This window comes from Myotis daubentonii, chromosome X (assembly GCF_963259705.1).
Source record: "Myotis daubentonii chromosome X, mMyoDau2.1, whole genome shotgun sequence".
NCBI classification, from domain to species: Eukaryota; Metazoa; Chordata; class Mammalia; order Chiroptera; family Vespertilionidae; genus Myotis; species Myotis daubentonii.
In genome coordinates this window covers 30059054-30071420 of record NC_081861.1, presented here as the reverse complement: position 1 = coordinate 30071420, position 12367 = coordinate 30059054, and positions in this window count along the sequence as shown.

Genomic DNA, 12367 nt, shown 5'->3' with positions numbered 1-12367 from the left:
TGACTCCCTATAATGCCTTTCAAAATTATGTTTTGTCTCTGGACTCTTTATTGATGAACACACAGTGCCTTCTCCAGATTCCTAAACCCTTCTAGATGCTGGACCAAGAACTCTGGCATTAGAGGATCGTTCTTTCTTTTTTCCTCTTGTGAATGGGCCACAGTATTTTTTCTTTTTCTGCCTTGTAATTTTTTGTCAAAACCTGTACATTTTGAATATTATTTTTTTATAAACTCTTTCAAAAATAGAAAACACTCCCAAGTAATTTGTTGAAGCCAATATTACTTTGATATCAAAACTAGAATAAGAAAATGTAAGAAAATAAAATTACAGACCATATTCCTTATGAATATAGATAAAAAATCCAAAACAAAATACTAGCAAACTGAATCCAGTAACATATAAAAAGGATTATACATCATGACCAAGTGGGATTTATTCCAGGAATTCCAAGTTTGTTTAATATATGAAAATCAATCAATTTAATATAACATTTGCATTGAATAAAAAAACCCCACATGACCATATTGATAGTTGCATCTGACAAAATTCAACACCTGTTCATAAAAAAACACTTAACAAAGAATAAAAGGGACATTCCTCAATCTGATAAAAAACCATTTATTAAAACCCACAGCTAACCTCATTTGCCATAGAACTTAAGGAGGACTTTTCTTATGGGTATTTTTCCTTGGCTCTCTTTAATACATTTCTAGCTGATCTACCCTTTAGTTTGTTGTTATAAGTATCATGGAGCTACAAGTTTTCTCTTAATTTGAAAAATCAAATTGTTTTCAACAATGCCCTTGCCTTTAAACTTCCCCACACTCTTTTCTTTCTTTATTGATTAAGGTATTACATATGTGTCCTTATTCCCCCATTGCCTCCCCATGCCCCGACTCATGCCCTCACCTCCCTGGTGTCTGTGTCCATTGGTTATGCTTATATGGATGCATACAAGTCCTTTGGTTGGTCTCTTCCCCTTACCCCCACCATGCTATACCTTCTCCCTGAGGTTTGATGGTCTGACGGATGGTTCTCTGTCTCTGGATCTGTTTTTGTTCATCAGTTTATGTTGTTCATTATATTCCATAAATGAGTGAGATCATGTGATATTTATCTTTCTCTGACTGGCTTATTTCACTTAGCATTATGCTCTCCAGTTCCATCCATGCTGTTGCAAATGGTAAGAATTCCTTCTTTTTTACTGCAGCATAGTATTCCATTGTGTAGATGTACCACAGTTTTTTAACCCACTCATCTGCTGATGGGCACTTAGGTTGTTTCCAAATCTTAGCTATGGTAAATTGTGCCACTATGAACATAGGGATGCATATAGCCTTTCTGATTGGTGTTTCTAGTTTCTTGGGATATATTCCTAGAAGTGGGATCACTGGGCCAAATGGGAGTTCCATTTTTAGTTTTTTGAGGAAACTCCATACTGTTCTCCACAGTGGCTGCACTCTCACTAGCAGTGCACGAGGGTTCCTTTTTCTCTGCATCCTCACCAGCACTTGTCATTTGTTGATTTGTTGATAATAGCCATTCTGACAGGTGTGAGATGGTAATGCATTGTCATTTTGATTTGCATCTCTCAGATGATTAGTGACTTTGAGCATGTTTTCATATATCTCTTGGCCTTCCTTATGTCCTCTTCTGAAAAGTATCCATTTTTTTGATTGGGTTGTTTATCTTTCTTTTGTTAAGTTGTATGAGTTCCCTGTAAATGTTGGAGATTAAACCCTTATCGGTGATAACATTGGCAAATATGTTCTCCCATGCAGTGGGCTTTCTTGTTGTTTTGTTGATGGTTTCTTTTGCTGACAGAAGCTTTTTATTTTGATGTAGTCCCATTTGTTTATTTTCTCCTTAGTTTCCATTGCTCTAGAAGCTGTATCGGTGAAGAAACTGCTTGAGCATATATCTGATATTTTGCTGGCTGTGGATTCCTCTAGTATTTTTATGGTTTCCTGTCTTATGTTTAAGTCCTTTATCCATTTTGAGTTTATTTTTGTGTATGGTATAAGTTGGGGGTCTAGTTTCATTTTTTTTGCATGTATCTGTCCAATTTTCCTAACACCATTTATTGAAGAGACTGCCTTGACTCCATTGTGTCCTTATCACCCTATTACCCCCTAACCCCCAACTCATACCCTCACCCCCTTGTTGTCTGTGTCCATTGGTTAGGCTTATATGCATGCATACAAGTCCTTTGGTTGCTTATGTTATTGTAAACAGTCGAGTTTCACTAGAAAAATAGAACAAGTAAAAAATATATAGAGAGTGGGGGGAGGGAGAGGGAAAGGAAGAGGTAGAGAACAGTTTATGTGAATGTGGGAACTAGGCAAGTCTAAAATCTATAGGTAGGCTGCTGACAGGCAGACTGTAATTCTTCAGCACTCACTCAAGTTGCAAACCACAGGCGGAACATCTTCTTCATAGATACCTTAGTTCTGCCCTTATGACCTTTCAAGGGACTCTCCTTTACTTCAAGTCAACTGATTATAGATGTTTATTACATCTACAAAATATATTCACAGCAATATATGTAGATTAGCATGTAGCAAAGTGGACACAGAACTGCAGTCAATATCATTAAATTTCTTTTTCAATTTAAATGATTGTTGCTGAAATAAATAAAATTGATTCTTGTATATTGACTTGCTAAATTCACTTCTTAATTTTAATAGTTTTGTCATAAGTTCCCTGGGCTCTTAGGGTATTCAATCTTGTGTGCAAGTAATGAAAATTTTATTTCAACCTTTCTAGTCCTTATGCTTTTAATTTGTTTTTCTTATTTTATTGTGCTGGTTTGGGCCTATAGTTCAAATTTGATTAAAAACGATAACAGAGCTCATCCTTGTTTTTCTTTTTTTTTTTTGGTTTTGTTTTACTAATCATGGTAAAATATTTAATTTTAACCATAAATATGATTTTGTTAAAGTTTTTGGGGAATGTATTGTCTCAGAGTGAATAAGTTTTCTTTCATTCTTATTTTACTATAAGTGTTCATCATGACCAGATTTAGAATTTTGTCAAATACATTTCTTCTTTTTTTAAGATGGTCCTAAGTTTTCTCTTTTTAACTTTGGTAATATTGGAACCAGAATGTGGGGTTTGAATCCAAGTTCACTGCCTCACAAAACTGAAGAATTGATTCACAAACAAAAATGGTTAATGCAGGCAAAGTTTATTGAGAGAAGCCCGTCCTGGAAAAAGTGCAGCTGGGGTTCCATGTTGCAGCTGGGTGTAGTTCAGCATCCAAACAGATTATCCACACATGGCCATAAGCCACGTGGGCTCAGGGGAGCACCTCACCTGCCATCAACCCAAGAATCTAGCGTGCCAGGGGAAGAGAGAGAGAGAGAGTGAGAGGAAGTTCACAAACAGTTTTTAATTTAGGGGGTGGATACAGCCTTGCTAGCTCCTATTGGTCTTTTTAAACAATTTTGTCTTAGCAACATCCTTGGGATTAGTTTATATGTCTTATTACCTTGTGATGGGTTATCTGCAAGTTGCTTGTCTCAGCAACAATCCATACATTTTAAGGTTCATGTCTCCTCCTTACAAACTTTCCAACCAAGTTTCATGCTTCCCCATATCATTTTTAGTAAGATTTTTTTTGTATCTATATTAACAAGAGAGATTTTTCTTTCTTTCAATATCCCTGTCAGATTTTTTTGAAGGAAAATTATGCTGGCTTCTTAAAAAGAGTTGGTGCCGCATCCATTTGCAGCAAGGGTTCAGGATCTGAAGAAGGGACTGTGCACAAATGAAAACACTAGACAAGAAATATGAATTTAGAAGGCATGGGGGACCAGGTGAAAAACCTCTCTCTAGTGGAGAAGCTCTCCAAAACCCTGGATCTGTCAGGTTTTATTCAATTTTAGATATACATATTTGCTCTCAGTTAAGCATGGCAAACTGATAGCAGACAGACTATCTCAAAGGTCAGTAAAAGATCAGTAAAGATGTACTTTGAGGCTATTAGGTCAGAGAATTGCTTCGAGCCATTGTTATCTCAACACAGAACAATCGGTGCATAGCTTTAGCCTGCTAAAGCTCAAGGTTCATCAGCCTTCCGAGTTTCTTGTTGCACTTTCATGATAATGTTGACAATGGATGGCTTCCTGCAAGCTGGGATATCTTTCTTCTTATTTAGGTCTGTGTATGAATTTTGTAATATTAATGTTCTTAAAAACTGGTCTGGCATTTCTTCATGGGAAGGTTTTAAACAATGGAATAAATTTCTTTATATATATTACACTATTCAAATTACCTATATATTATTATTTCAGCTTTGGTAAATTATATTTTTCAAGAAATTTGCTGTTTTAGTCTGAATTTTAAATTTAATTGCATAAATCTATGTATATAAAAGGCTAATATGCAAAGTGTCCCCTTGGGAGTTTCATTGGGAAACTGGGAGTTTAATGGCTCTCTATGATGTGCACTGACCACCAGTGGGTGGTGCAGAATGAAGGAAGGCCCCGGCTGGCAGCCAGCAGCCAGGGAAGGGAGGCCCTGGCCAGCAGCCAGAAGGCCCCGATTGGTCCTGATCGCTGGCCAGGCCTAGGGACCCTACCTGTGCATTAATTTCATGCACCAGGCCTCTAGTATGTTCATAATAACTTCATTATTTTTAGAAAATTTTAGGATCACTTATGATGCCCCTTTTTATTTCTGATAACAATTCCTGCTTCCTTTTTTTCTTAATCAATCTTACTAGATATGTATTAATATTATTCAGCTTTTCAAAGAACAAATTTTGCCCCTTTTGTTTTTCTCTATTTTATACTTATTTTTTATTAAATTGATTTATAATCTTTGTTATTTCCTTCCTTATAAAATTCTAAGGTTAAATTTATTGTTTTTCTAATTTCTTGATATGTAAGCTTAAAAATTATTTTCAGTGCTTCCTCAATTCCAATGTGATTATATATATACTAGAGGCCTGGTGCACAAAACTTTGTGCACTCGGGGGGGAATGGAGGGTCCCTCAGCCCAGCCTGTGCCCTCTCACAGTCTGGGACCCCTCGGGAGATAACGACCTGCTGGCTTAGGCCTGCTCCCAGGTGGCAGAAGACAGGCCCAATCCCTAGGTGCAAGCCCCTGGTTGGGCTCAGAGCAGGGCTGATTGGGGAGTTGGGGCGCCACCCCCTGTCATGCACAGAGCAGGGCGAATAGGGAGGTTGCGATGCCACCCTCAGTCATGCTCAGGGTAGGGCCGATTGGGGGGTTGGGGCACCGCTCCCTGTCACACTCAAGGCAGGGTCAATGGGGAGGTTGCGGCGCCACCCCCTGTCACGCACAGAGCAGGGCCAATCAGGGAGTTGGGGCGCTGCCCCCTGTCACGCACAGAGCAGGACCCATCAGGGGGGTTGGGGCTCCGTACCATGTCACATACAGAGAGGGCCAATCAGGGGGATGGGGAGCTCCCCCCTGTCACTCACAGAGTAGGGCCGATAGGGGAGTTGGGGCACCGCCCCCTGTCACACACAGAGCAGGGCCGATGGGGAGGTTATGGCTCTACCCCATCACACACAGAGCAGGGCCCGTGAGGGGGGGGGTTGGGGTGCCACCCCCTGTCACACACAGAGCTGAAGGGCGATCAGGGGGTTGGGGAGCTCCCCCCTATCAGGCACAGAGCAGGGCTGATCAGGGGGTTGGGGCGCCTTCCCCTGTCACGAACAGATCAGGGCGGATAGGGAGGTTGTGGCCCCGCCCCCTGTCACACACAGAGCTGCAGGGTGATCAGGGGGTTTGGGCGCTGCCCCCTGTCACGCTGATCCTAGGTGCCAGGAGGCCTAGTGGCTCCACTGATCCTGGTGCTGGGAGGCATATTACCCTTTTACTATATAGGATAGAGGCCTGGTGCATGGGTGGGGGCTGGCTCGTTTGCCCTGAAGGGTGTCCTGGATCAGGGTGGGGGTCCCCACTGGGGTGCCTGGCCAGTCTGGGTGAGGGGCTGAGGGCTGTTTTCAGGCTGGCAGGTGACTGAAGCTCCCAACTGCTCCTTTTTTTCCTTTTTGTTTTTTATTCTGGGACAGCTTTAGCTCTGGCTCCAGCTCTGAGGCCTCTGCTGCTGAAAGCAGGTATCTGGTTTGTTTGGGTTCTACAATCGAAACACTGTATCAACTCCAGCTCTGAGATCCTGGCTGGCTGAAAGCAGGTTTCTGGGGTTTTGTTTAGTTTCTATATTTGTTACAATGTTTCAAACTGCAAGTTCAGAGGCCGGCAAGGCAGGTGGGGAACGTTGGTTTCCTCTGTCACTGAAGCAAGCAAGCCTCATGTTCGCTTCAAGCTGCCTGGCTGCCGGCCGCCATCTTGGCTGGCAGTTAATTTGCATATAGCCCTGATTAGCCAATGGGAAGGGTAGCGGATGTACAGCTAATTACCATGTTTCTCTTTTATTAGATAGGATATATATATATATATATATATATATATATATATAGTGATAAATATATACACTAATATCTGTTAAAGCTGTATACAACAAATATTGATATATTTATTGTATTTATTATATTTCCTTTGAACTATTTTTACTTATGATTTCATCTTTGATACATTGATTATGTAGTAATATGTTGTATAATATAGTCTATTTATTGTTCTGTGGTTGGTTTCCAGGTTACTTCAACTACGGTAAAAAAAAATGATCTGAATGATTTCAATATTTATAAATGTGTTGGGGCTTTCTGTGTTGCCAAGAGTGTGATCAAATTTTTTAAGTACTTTCTGTAAACATTTAAAAAAATGAATGCTGCTATTTTTGGTTGGAGTGTTCTATGTATGAAAATAAGGTCATGCTGTTTCATTATGGTGATCATATTTTCTTTGTCCTTACTCATGCAAATGTGTATGTTAGTATGTTATCCGTTTTTTTCTGCAGTGTTTTTGGCTGGAGTGCTTGTCAATCCCACTAGGAAGCAGAAGTCCCTCCACTCTTTGTAATGAAATACCATCTACACATTGCCAACTCCTAAATATATTTCCAGCCCAGACCTTTTACCTGGATCCAGGCTCATATATTTAATTTTCTACTGAGTATCTTCACATCTCTCAAATACTTCACATTCATGTTTGAGTTAAAATGATTATCTTCCACCCCAAACTTCCCTTTACCTTTCCCTTTTACAGAAAGAAGTACCATCAAATAAGTTGTTCATATAGAAAAAAGTAAGAGCCTGACTCTGTTCTTGATGTCCATAGCACATGCAGAAAGTTATTACATTCTACCTTTTTGACATCTATCTCCTCTCCATCCCCATCGATACTACTTCATTATATTCTACTGGAACTCTTTCAGAGATTTTGACTGGCTTTATTGCCCTCAGAAAGAGTCTTGCTCTAACTAATTTGCCCTCCATGTAACTGCCAGTGTTATCCTTATAAATCACAAATCTGACATTACTTATCTGCTTAAAAGCCTTAAATTGCATCTTATTACCTGCAATATATTTTTCAAACATCTAAGCTTTTGCAAAGATGTATTTTTCTGAAATGTCTTTTTTGTATTCTACCACACCCTTTTGTGCAGTTGGAAAACATCTTTTCCATTTTGTAAGAATAAGCTCAAATATCAAGTTCTTTGCCCATCCTCCACTAGAATGGAATACTTCTACCATTGTTCCCTTACTAAGTCCAATTACGGCCTTCTATCATAAAACTTTTAAAATGTTATTTCACTTAATTTTACATTTCTGTGACATCCACCTACCCCAAGACTCTGAACAGCTCAGGATAAAGAACTTTGACAGGTTTATCTTTGTATAATTCAATATGGAACCTGGCAGTTACTGGACACAACAAATATTGGTTGATTGAGTAAATAAAAAAGAATTAGAATACACATAAATTGCTATATTTTCACACCTTTAATATTAAAATAATATTGATGTTAATAATCTTAATCTATTAATGTAGTTATCTCCTTATTTGATGAGAAACAACCTTATTCTGTGCATAGCTCTGTTCTGTCTGTGAAGTCTTAACTGCTGTAGGCTATGTCTGGTATTTCAGTTAATCAATAAAGCTACCATAGGAATAAGTGAGGGCATAAATGATTTAGACAGAATCTTTAATGTGACATCTCCCATGAGAACTGGTTCTTTATTTCACCGTGTAACAGAGCAGAGAGACCAATACCAACCATGTAGGATGATCTGAGAATAACTCTTTAGAAATCCTATAGATTAAAGTCATCGTCTTCCCTCAACAGACTCCCTTTTTCCATTGTCTATGAGTGACATTACTATCCATGTAGCTGTGAAATCAGATACCTTAGGGTCATTTTTAACTTTCTCATTTCCTTCATCCTACATCTTCTAATCCACTATTAAGTCCTTTGGACTTACTTCTAAAATATATGAAAAATCTGTCCATTTCTTTGCATTTTCACTGCCACCACTCTTGTCCAAGACACCACTTATAGCATATGTAATTTCTTACCATAATACTTATTGTATATTTCATTTTTTCATGTCTTTCACCAATAGACTGTGAGTTCTCTAAGAGCAATGCATATTTCTGATACTCTATCCTTCCAGGAACATATAGCCATCAAATATAAAAGTGGGTATTAATATGTTACTTTTCACCATGTATTTTATTTGCATTATAACAATGGCTTTACAGAGATAACGCCTTAGAAAAATGTTTCCCAAATGGTGGTCTGTGGAGCACTAGTTAGCTATTCCAGGTTATCTCCTTCTTGGATAATTATAGTACCCATTTACTAGATTAAAGGTTTCAAAAGCATACAGCTTAATTGTATATAGCCCAGCATTTTCCATACTTATTTGACTAGAGAACCTCTTTTTTAAAAATATTTTTATTGATTTCAGAGAGGAAAGGAGAGGAAGAGAGAGAGCGAAACATCAATGATAAGAGGGAATCATTGATTGGCTGCCTCCTGCTCGCCCCCTACTGGGGACTGAGCTCACAACCCAGGCATGTGCCCTTGACCAGAATCCATCCCTGGGCCCTTGAATCCACAGGTCAATGCTCTATACCAGCGGTTCTCAACCTGTGGGTCGCGACCCCTTTGGGGTTGAACGACCCTTTCACAGGGGTTACCTAAGACCATCGGAAAACACATACATAATTACATATTGTTTTTGTGATTAATCACTATGCTTTTATTATGTTCAATTTGTAACAATGAAAATATATCCTGCATATCAGATATTTACATTATGATTCATAACAGTAGCAAAATTACAGTTATGAAGTAGCAACGAAAATAATTTTGTGGTTGGGGGTCACCACAACATGAGGAACTGTATTAAAGGGTCATGGCATTAGGAAGGTTGAGAACCTCTGCTGTATACCCTGAGACAAATTGGCTAGGGCTAGAGAACCTCTTTTTCATGGCATATCTATTAATGTCTGCTAAATGGTGATTTTTGGACACAGTCTATAAAATGACTCTTAAAGGAGCAACTTCAGACACTAACTGTCCAATGCAGTACAGTTATAAAGGGCAGGAAGGGCTTGGATTACCCTGACATTATCTTGAAAGGCTGATGATGTCTCCCAAATGATCTCTTAATAACTAGGTATGACTGCCATCCAAGGACCTGCTCCTTAGTGTAACTTTTGATCTAGTGTTGTTTTATCTGAGTGTACCCTTGGTGACTTTACACAACAATATATCATTTTGAAATGGCCGGTGATCCATTCTATTTCTTTTTATCATAAAAATGAAGTGTTGTTTTTTTTAAAAATCCTCATCCAAGGATATTTTTCCATTGATTTTCAGAGAGTGAAAGAGAGCGGAAAGGACAGAGAGAAATATCGATGTGAGAGAAACATATGGATTGGTTGCCTCCTGCATGCACCCTGATCAGGAACCAGGCCATGGAGGAGGCTGCAACCGAGGTATGTACCCTTGACTGGAATCAAACCCAGGACACTTCAGTCCACTGAGCCTAGAAAGGAACTTTGAGTTCCTTTTCAACTTACTTTCTGATTATCTACTATGTATGAGGCATTGTGGGATCAGATCTGGAGTTATCAAAATGAACAAGACATTATCCCTGCCATTGGGGAGTTAATTTGTCTCATGGGGAAAAATGTTGGCTAAATAGACAATTACAATACAAGGAGATGATGTTGTTACTGGTGGATGCAAAACTTTGTGAATTCACAAATGAGAGGCAATTGGTCAAAGTGGGGATAAAAAGGATTCCTGCATGAGATGTCACCTGAGGTGAATCATGCCAGGTGAAGCAAAGTGGTCTTGTGAATGGGAGCAGTATGGTTGTGGAGCTGGTGGTACTTTGTTATGGCAGTCATAGTAGACTAATGGGATATGTACAGCAGGGAAACAGGATAGGGAGTGTTGGGGTGGAATTAGGGTTTCAATTTTACCTAGAGAAGTGAGGTAACATTTGAGGGGAAAATTTAGAGGAAGTGAAGGAGTGCCACACAGAGATATCTGGAGAAGAATTTTCCTGGCAGAAGAGACAGCAAATGCAAAGGCCCTGGTATAGAATTCCCCCTGGTAAGTTTGAGGAGCAGCAAAGGAAGTCAGGATGGCTAAAGCAGAGTAAGGTCAGAAAGTTAATAAATGGTGAACCAGATCATGTAGAGACTTTCAGATTATTGTATAGAATTTTGCTCTGAGTGAAATTGAAATCCAGCCACTGTGGAAAACAGTTCATCAACACGCTAAAGATTGAAACATCATGTGATAATTCATGATCTTAACTTAGATCTTTTGTAGCACTGAGTATGTCCTGCTTATATTTTTGTTCTTATATTGCTATTATTGGTACACTTATCTTTCCTTCCAGCCCCAACCAGACTACAACTCCCACTTAAGAACTAGGACTATTTCTGGAGACCTCAAAGTGTTTGGCAAAGTGTTTAAAAGTTGTAGGCGTTTGTTTATGTAGAAGTAAGTTATCTGATGCTTGATTACCCAGATATACATGAGGTTGATGAAATAAGTCTTAGTTCATAAATTTAAGTTATGTTCCCCTATCTACTTCCTAAAGGCATTCTTTACATCCTTGCTGCAGGCTATAGATGATGGTGTGGAGCATGCGTGTGATGATGCCATAGAAGATAGCAACGAACTTGTTTTTTTCTTGGAACACCTTTCAATGGGGTTTTAGATATATAGAGATGGATGTGTCATAAAAAACGACCACCAGAGAAAATAGAAACTATAGATTGAAAACACTTTGAGATGCCAAGGTGCATAGTGGAGGCAGGCACAAGGGTCCATGGGACGTGAAGATGAAGCTAAAGGGCTCAAACAGGCTAATAGTTCTATTGCCCACCAGCAGCAGTATACTAAGGCTGGTGTAAGAGAATGTCAGATTTAGCACAGTCTGGAACTTACAGGTAAAGTGGTTGAAGATATTGGAGATATAATAGAGTGGCGATGTGGTGGACATGAGGATTCCATGGAAAGTGTTTACTATCATCCAGCAACTGACCACCAGGTCCATGCAAACACTCTCTACATAAGTAACATATTGGCACAGATGTCTACAGCCCAGACTTAGGTCATGGAAGCCAGGTGGAAGCACTCCATAAGGCCAAGGAAAGAAGGGTTTTGTTATCTGGAGAAAACAATGGGCCAGAAATACTAGTAGAGTCAGGATAGAAATCAGACCATTGGCCAGTATGCTTGGGCTACTACTACTGCAGAAGCAGATGTACAGGAAGGATAGATTGCTGATTAAAAGATACATAAGACTTTACAGTTGGTTAAGTCAGATGGAGAATGAGGTGGGCATTGCCAACCAGGGAGATAAAATAGACTAGTAGTATTGTGCTTAAGAAGAGTATTTGTACTTTTGGATAGTTGGATAGACCCAGGAGCAGTTATAGCTATATAATTCCCTGTCCATTCTCTTCTCCAGGGTTGATTTTCTGGGATAAATAATTATAAGATCATTTGGTGTTGTCTGGACTGATGATCTCCTAGAAACTGGCCATATACTGAGCCCATAAAAAATGGCCAGAGATTGGGTATACTTAACACAGACTAAGCCCCTGACTAAGAGAGTTGAATTCAATCAGAATTTGAAATGGCTTTGTTCACATATTTTCAAGGCTTTTGAAAAACCTTGTTCTCTCCTGCAAAGATTTAGATACTATTACAAGAATTCACAGTGGATGTGTTTCCTCCCATAACTTCTTTCTCCCAAGACATCAAAGTGCACAAGAAGGGAACAGTGACTTGTTGAAATGAAAGTATGAATGAATTGATGCAGAAGTCTCTGAATTTTTTAGGCCTTGTCTGAATTCAGATAAATTTTGAGTATAATCCATTATTATGTAACTTTCATTTATCTTCCAAAGCCCACCAACCCTCCTGTTATTTTTTTTTAATTGGTAGTTT